The sequence below is a fragment of the Arachis hypogaea genome, chromosome 7 (genome assembly GCF_003086295.3).
Source record: "Arachis hypogaea cultivar Tifrunner chromosome 7, arahy.Tifrunner.gnm2.J5K5, whole genome shotgun sequence".
In the NCBI taxonomy this organism is placed as follows: Eukaryota; Viridiplantae; Streptophyta; class Magnoliopsida; order Fabales; family Fabaceae; genus Arachis; species Arachis hypogaea.
The window spans coordinates 44,456,977-44,465,141 of record NC_092042.1 but is presented as its reverse complement, the minus strand read 5'-3'; the positions used below and the strand labels follow the sequence as shown (position 1 = coordinate 44,465,141).

Genomic DNA, 8,165 nt, shown 5'->3' with positions numbered 1-8,165 from the left:
CTTTTTCAAAATCAATTTCTTTCTATACTTGCTATCAATTAATGATTTGATTCAACATTTCAAGTATGTTGCCTTTTCTGTTGAGAAAGGTTTAATGTTTGAATCATATCTTTTCTTGATAGCCAAGTCATTAATTTTTAAAATCAAATCTTTTTTAAAATGTTTTTCAAATCATATCTTCTCAATCACATTTTTTTAAAATCAATCATATCTTCTTAACCACATCTTTTTCAAAATAATTTTCAATCATATCTTTTTAATTTCTAATTTCAAAATCTTTCTCAAAAATCACTTTACTTCTTTCCCACTTTTATTTTCGAAAATCAATTAGTGTTTTTCAAAAATGTTTTCAAAATCTTTTACTTAATTTTCGAAAATTGCTTCCCCTCTTCTCACATCTTTCTATTTATGGACTAACACTATTCCTTAATGCAAAATTTGAACTCCATCTTCTTTGATAAGTTCGAATTTTCTACTTCTGCCTTCTATTTTTCTTTTCCTCTGACACCTCAAGGGATCTCTATACTGTGACATAGAGGATTCCACATTTTCTTGTTTTCTTCTCTTTCATATAAGCAGGAGCAAAGACAAAAGCATTCTTGTTGAGGCTGATCCTGAACCTGAAAGGACCTTGAAGCGAAAGCTAAGAGAAGCTAAGGCACAACTCTCTGTAGAGGACCTAACCGAATTCTTCAAAGAAGAAGAACACATGGCAGCCGAAAACAACAACAATGCCAACAATGCAAGGAAGGTGCTGGGTGACTTTACTGCACCTACTCCCGACTTCTATGGGAGAAGCATCTCTATCCCTGCCATTGGAGCAAACAACTTTGAGCTTAAGCCTCAATTAGTTTCTCTAATGCAACAGAATTGCAAGTTCCATGGACTTCCATTTGGAAGATTCTCATAAGTTCTTAGCTGAATTCTTGCAAATCTGTGACACTGTCAAGACTAATGGGGTTGACCCTGAGGTCTACAGACTTATGCTATTCCCTTTTGCTGTAAGAGACAGAGCTAGGACATGGTTGGACTCACAACCTAAAGAAAGCCTGAACTCTTGGGAAAAGCTAGTCAATGCCTTTTTGGCAAAGTTCTTTCCACCTCAAAAATTGAGTAAGCTTAGAGTGGAAGTCCAAACCTTCAGACAGAAGGAAGGAGAATCCCTCTATGAAGCTTGGGAAAGATACAAACAATTAATCAGAAAGTGTCCCTCTGATATGCTTTCTGAATGGAGCATCATAGGTATTTTTTATGATGGTCTCTCTGAACTATCCAAGATGTCTTTGGATAGCTCTGCTGGAGGATCTCTTCATCTGAAGAAGACGCCTACAGAAGCTCAAGAGCTGATTGAAATGGTTGCAAATAACCAATTCATGTACACTTCTGAAAGGAATCCTGTGAACAATGGGACTAGTCAGAAGAAAAGAGTTCTTGAGATTGACACTCTGAATGCCATATTGGCTCAGAATAAAATATTGACTCAGCAAGTCAATTTGATTTCTCAAAGTTTGTCTGGGATGCAAAATGCACCAAGCAGTACTAAGGAAGCTTCATCTGAGGAAGAAGCTTATGATCCTGAGAACCCTTCAATGGAAGAGGTGAATTACATGGGAGAACCCTATGGAAACACCTACAATCCTTCATGGAGAAATCATCCAAATTTTTCATGGAAGGATCAATAGAGACCTCAACAAGGTTTCAACAATAATAATGGTGGAAGAAACAGGTTTAGCAATAGCAAGCCTTTTCCATCATCTTCTCAGCAACAGACAGAGAGTTCTAAGCAGAATAACTCTGACTTAGCAACCATGGTCTCTGATCTAATCAAAACCACTCAAAGTTTCATGACTGAAACAAGATCCTCCATTAGAAATTTGGAGGGACAAGTGGGGCAGTTGAGTAAGAAAATTACTGAACTCCCTCCTAGTACTCTTCCAAGCAATACAGAAGAAAATCCAAAAGGAGAGTGCAAGGCCATCAACATGGCCGAATTTGGAGAGGAGGAAGAGGCAGTGAACGCCACTGAGGAAGACCTTAATGGACGTCCACTGGCCTCCAATGAGTTCCCCAATGAGGAATTATGGGAATCTGAGGCTCAAAATGAGACCATAGAGATTCCATTGGACTTACTTCTGCCATTCATGAGCTCTGATGAGTAATCTTCCTCTGAAGAGGATGAGTATGTCACTGAAGAGCAAGTTGCTAAATACCTTGGAGCAATCATGAAGCTAAATGACAAGTTATTTGGAAATGAGACTTGGGAGGATGAACCCCCTTTGCTCACCAAAGAACTGGAGGACTTGTCTAGGCAGAAATTACCTCAAAAGAGACAGGATCCTGGGAAGTTTTCAATACCTTGTGCCATAGGCACCATGACCTTCAAGAAGGCCTTGTGTGACCTAGGATCAAGTGTAAACCTCATGCCTCTCTCTGTAATGGAGAAGCTAGGGATCTTTGAGGTGCAAGCTGCAAAAATCTCACTAGAGATGGCAGACAATTCAAGAAAAACAAGCTCATGGACTTGTAGAGGATGTTCTGGTGAAAGTTGAAGACCATTACATCCCTGCTGATTTCATAGTCCTAGAGACTGGGAAGTGCATGGATGAATCCATCATCCTTGGCAGACCCTTCCTAGCCACAGCAAAGGCTGTGATTGATGTTGACAGAGGAGAATTGATCATTCAAGTGAATGAAGAATCCTTTGTGTTTAAGGCTCAAGGATATCCCTCTGTCCCCATGGAGAGGAAGCATGAAGAGCTTCTCTCAAAACAGAGCCAAACAGAGCCCCCACAGTCAAACTCTAAGTTTGGTGTTGGGAGGCCACAACCAACTTCTAAGTTTGGTGTTGAACCCCCACATTCAAACTCTAAGTTTGGTGTTGGGAGGTTCCAACATTGCTCTAAGCACCTGTGAGGCTCTATGAGAGTCCTCTGTCAAGCTACTGACATTAAAGAAGCGCTTGTTGGGAGGCAACCCAATGTTATATTTTATCTATTCTCTTTTGTTATTTTATGTTTTTTGTAGGTTGATGATCGTGAGAAGTCACAAAATCAATGAAAAAAGCAAAAACAGAATGAAAAACAGGAAGAAAAATAGCACACCCTGGAGGAGAGCGTGCTGGCGTTTAAACGCCAGTAAGGCTAGCTGTTGGGCGTTTAACGCCCAGTCTGGCACCATTCTGGGCGTTTAACGCCAGAAAGGGGCACCAGACTGGCGTTAAACGCCAGAAAAGGGCAAGAAACTGGCGTTAAACGCCAGAAATGGGCACCAGCTCGGCGTTTAACGCCAAAATTGGCTAAAAACGCATTTTTGCTTGCCATTTGGTGCAGGGATGACTTTTCCTTGACACCTCAGGATCTGTGGACCCCACAGGATCCCCACCTACCCCACCACTCTCTCTCTTCTTCACCCATTCACCAATCACCTCAACACCTCTTCCCCAAAAACCCTTCACCTGTCAAATCCCATCTTTCTCTTCACCACTCACATCCATCCTTCATATAACCCCACCTACCTCACCATTCAAATTCAAAACACTTTCCCACCCAAACCCACCCTCACTTGACCGAACCCTACCCCTCCCCCACTCCTATATAAACCCTTCTTCACTCCTTCATTTTCACACAACCTAAACACCACTTCTCCCCCTTTTGGCCGAACACAAAGCCATTCTCTTCTTCCTCATTTCTTCTTCTTCTACTCTCTTCTTTCTTCTTTTGCTCGAGGACGAGCAAACCTTTTAAGTTTGGTGTGATAAAAGCATTGCTTTTTGTTTTTCCATAACCATTTATGGCATCCAAGGCCGGAGAAACCTCTAGAAAGAGGAAAGGGAAGGCAAAAGCTTCCACCTCCGAGTCATGGGAGATGGAAAGATTCATCTCAAGGGTGCATCAAGACCACTTCTATGAAGTTGTGGCCTTGAAGAAGGTGATCCCCGAGGTCCCTTTCAAACTCAAAAAGAGTGAATATCCGGAGATCCGACATGAGATCCGAAGAAGAGGTTGGGAAGTTCTTACCAACCCCATTCAACAAGTCGGAATCTTGATGGTTCAAGAGTTCTATGCCAATGCATGGATCACCAAGAACCATGACCAAAGTGTGAACCCGGATCCAAAGAATTGGCTTACTATGGTTCGGGGGAAATACTTGGATTTTAGTCCGGAAAATGTAAGGTTGGCATTCAACTTGCCCATGATGCAAGGAGATGAACATCCTTACACTAGAAGGGTCAACTTTGATCAAAGGTTGGACCAAGTCCTCACAGTCATATGTGAAGAGGGCGCCCAATGGAAGAGAGATTCAAGAGGGAAGCCGGTTCAACTGAGAAGGCATGACCTCAAGCCCATGGCTAGGGGATGGTTGGAGTTTATCCAACGCTCAATCATTCCTACTAGCAACCGGTCCGAAGTTACTATAGACCGGGCTATCATGATTCATAGCATCATGATTGGAGAAGAAATAGAAGTTCATGAGGTTATAGCTCAAGAACTCTATAAGGTGGCGGACAAGTCCTCTACCTTGGCAAGGTTAGCCTTTCCTCATCTCATCTGTCACCTCTGTTATTCAGTTGGAGTTGACATAGAAGGAGACATCCCTATTGATGAGGACAAGCCCATCACTAAGAAAAGGATGGAGCACACAAGAGATCCCACTCATCATGAGATCCATGAGATTCCTCAAGGGATGCACTTTCCTCCACAAAACTATTGGGAGCAACTAAACACCTCCCTAGGAGAATTGAGTTCCAACATGGGACAACTAAGGGTGGAGCACCAAGAACACTCTGTCCTCCTCCATGAAATTAGAGAAGATCAAAGAATCATGAGAGAGGAGCAACAAAGACAAGGAAGAGACATTGAGGAGCTCAAGCACTCCATAGGATCTTCAAGAGGAAGAACATGCCGCCATCACTAAGGTGGACCCGTTCTTTAATTTCCTTGTTCTTTATTTGTCTGTTTTTCGAATTTTAGTGCTTATGTTTACCTATGTTTGTGTCTTGTGATCATTAGTGTCTTAGTGTCTATGCCTTAAAGTTATGAATGTCCTATGAATCCATCACCTCTCTTAAATAAAAAATGTTCTTAATTGAAAAAGAAAAGAATTGCATGAATTTTGAATTGTATAACAGTTTAATTATTTTGATGTGGTGGCAATATTTTTGTTTTCTGAATGTATGCTTAAACAGTGCATATGTCTTTTGAATTTGTGGTTCATGAATGTTGGCTCTTGAAAGAATGATGAAAAAGGAGACATGTTACTGAGGATCTGAAAAATCATAAAAATGATTCTTGAAGCAAGAAAAAGCAATGAAAAAAGAAAATTTCGAAAAAAAAGAAAGAAAAAGAAAACGAAAAAAAGAGAGAAGAAAGAAAGAAATAAAGTTGTGATCCAAGGCAAAAAGAGTGTGCTTAAGAACCCTGGACACCTCTAATTGGGGACTCTAGCAAAGCTGAGTCACAATCTGAAAAGGTTCACCCAATTATGTGTCTGTGGCATGTATGTATCCGGTGGTAATACTGGAAGACAAAGTGCTTTGGGCCACGGCCAAGACTCAATAAGTAGCTATGTTCAAGAATCATCATACTTAACTAGGAGAATCAATAACACTATCTGGATTCTGAGTTCCTAAAGAAGCCAATCATTCTGAATTTCAAAGGATAGAGTGAGATGCCAAAACTATTCAGAGGCAAAAAGCTAAAAGCCCCGCTCATCTAATTAATACTGATCTTCATAGATGTTTTTGGAATTCATTGCATATTCTCTTCTTTTTATCTTATTTGATTTTCAGTTGCTTGAGGACAAGCAACAATTTAAGTTTGGTGTTGTGATGAGCGGATAATTTGTACGCTTTTTGGCATTGTTTTTAGTATGTTTTTAGTATGATCTAGTTAGTTTTTAGTATATTTTTATTAGTTTTTAGTTAAAATTCACTTTTCTGGACTTTACTATGAGTTTGTGTGTTTTTCTGTGATTTCAGGTATTTTCTAGCTGAAATTGAGGGACCTGAGCAAAAATCTGATTCAGAGACTAAAAAGGACTGCAGATGTTGTTGGATTCTGACCTCCCTGCACTCGAAGTGAATTTTCTGGAGCTACAGAAGCCGAATTGGCGCGCTCTCAACGGCGTTGGAAAGTAGACATCCTGGGCTTTCCAGCAATATATGATAGTCCATACTTTGCCCAAGATTTGATGGCCCAAACCGGCGTACAAAGTCACCCTCAGAAATCCCAGCGTTAAACGCCGGAACTGGCACAAGGATGGGAGTTAAACGCCCAAACTGGCATAAAAGCTGGCGTTTAACTCCAAGAAGAGTCTCTACACGAAAATGCTTCATTGCTCAGCCCAAGCACACACCAAGTGGGCCCGGAAGTGGATTTTTATGTCATTTACTCATCTCTGTAAACCTTAGGCTACTAGTTCTCTATAAGTAGGACCTTTTACTATTTGTATTTGAATCTTTTGATCATGTTTTTATGATTGAACCCTCTTTGGGAGGCTGGCCATTCGGCCATGCCTAGACCTTGTTCTTATGTATTTTCAACGGTGGAGTTTCTACACACCATAGATTAAGGTGTGGAGCTCTGCTGTACCTCGAGTATTAATGCAATTACTATTGTTCTTCTATTCAATTCCGCTTGTTCTTGTTCTAAGATACCACTTGTTCTTCAACTTGATGAATGTGATGATCCGTGACACTCATCATCATTCTCACCTATGAACGTGTGCCTGACAACCACCTCCGTTCTACCTTAAATTGGGTGGATATCTCTTGGATTCCTGATACACGATGCATGGTTGATCGCCTGACAACCGAGTGCTCGCCTGACAACCGAGCCAGTCATTCCGTGAGATCAGAGTCTTCGTGGTATAGGCTAGAATTGATGGCGGCATTCAAGAGAATCCGGAAGGTCTAACCTTGTCTGTGGTATTCTGAGTAGGATTCAATGATTGAATGACTGTGACGAGCTTCAAACTCCTGAGGGCGGGGCGTTAGTGACAGACGCAAAAGAATCACTGGATTCTATTCCGGCCTGATTGAGAACCGATAGATGGATAGCCATGCCGTGACAGGGTGCGTTGAACATTTCCACTGAGAGGATGGGAGGTAGCCATTGACAACGGTGAAACCCTTGCATAAGCTTGCCATGGAAAGGAGTAAGAAGGATTGGATGAAGACAGTAGGAAAGCAGAGAGACGGAAGGGACCAAGCATCTTCATACGCTTATCTGAAATTCCCACCAATGAATTACATAAGTATCTCTATCCTTATCTTTATGTTTTATTCGTATATCACCCATATCCATTTGAGTTTAATTGACTAAGATTTACAAGGTGACCATAGCTTGCTTCATACCAACAATCTCTGTGGGATCGACCCTTACTCGCGTAAGGTTTATTACTTGGACGACCCAATACACTTGCTGGTTAGTTGTGCGAAGTTGTAGTGATCACAATTTCGCGCTACCAAATTCCTTGAGAAGACGACCCGAGGTTTAAATACTCGGTTATCAATTTTAAAGGGGTTTGTTACGTGTGACAACCAAAACGTTTGCACGAAGGGATTTCTGTTGGTTTAGAATCTATATCTACAACGCGACTATTTTTATAAAATTCTTTACTAGCAAAAATCCTAACGTCAAGCTGCTGGTTCTCTTTCTCTTTTTTGTTGAGTGGATTCCTAGCATAATTGGCGTGAGAAGAAAGAGTGGAGGCTGGAGGTGTCTTTCGCTTCCTGGAGGTAACCTTGGCTTTCCCTCTGTTAGCCATCCTAAAAAATTGATATAACAGGATATAAACAATTAAGCCAAGTAGAGGAATAGAAAGCAAGGAGTGACATGTTATCATGAAGTGAGGTAAAAGGAAAGAATTCTTGGAATTCAAGCAACAAGAATTAGAATTTAATCAAAGCCACAAATCAAGAATTCAAGTAATATATGCACAGTGCTTGTTTAGTAAGCTCAATAAGCGTCATACCCAAAAAGAATGGTTGAGGTGTTAGTTGAAAACTAAAAGAGAAGTTAGTTGGTTAATCAAGTTAGGGGTTAGAGAACCAGTTTAAAAATTAGTAGTATGGCAGTTATTGGCTCAATCAAAAGAAATGCACAAAGTATGGAAACACGCACACTCACATTCGTGAGGACGATGCAGTCACTGATGATGAAATA

General features: G+C 40.8%; 1 non-coding gene across 1 annotated transcript; it reads right to left on the bottom strand.

The window, feature by feature from the left end:
* Nucleotides 1–1,115: 1,115 nt before the first annotated feature.
* Nucleotides 1,116–1,223, bottom strand: LOC112704785 (small nucleolar RNA R71). Its single transcript, XR_003155393.1, has one exon. It is a non-coding gene; the product is annotated as a small nucleolar RNA R71 (small nucleolar RNA).
* Between the last annotated feature and the right edge of the window lie 6,942 nt (nt 1,224–8,165).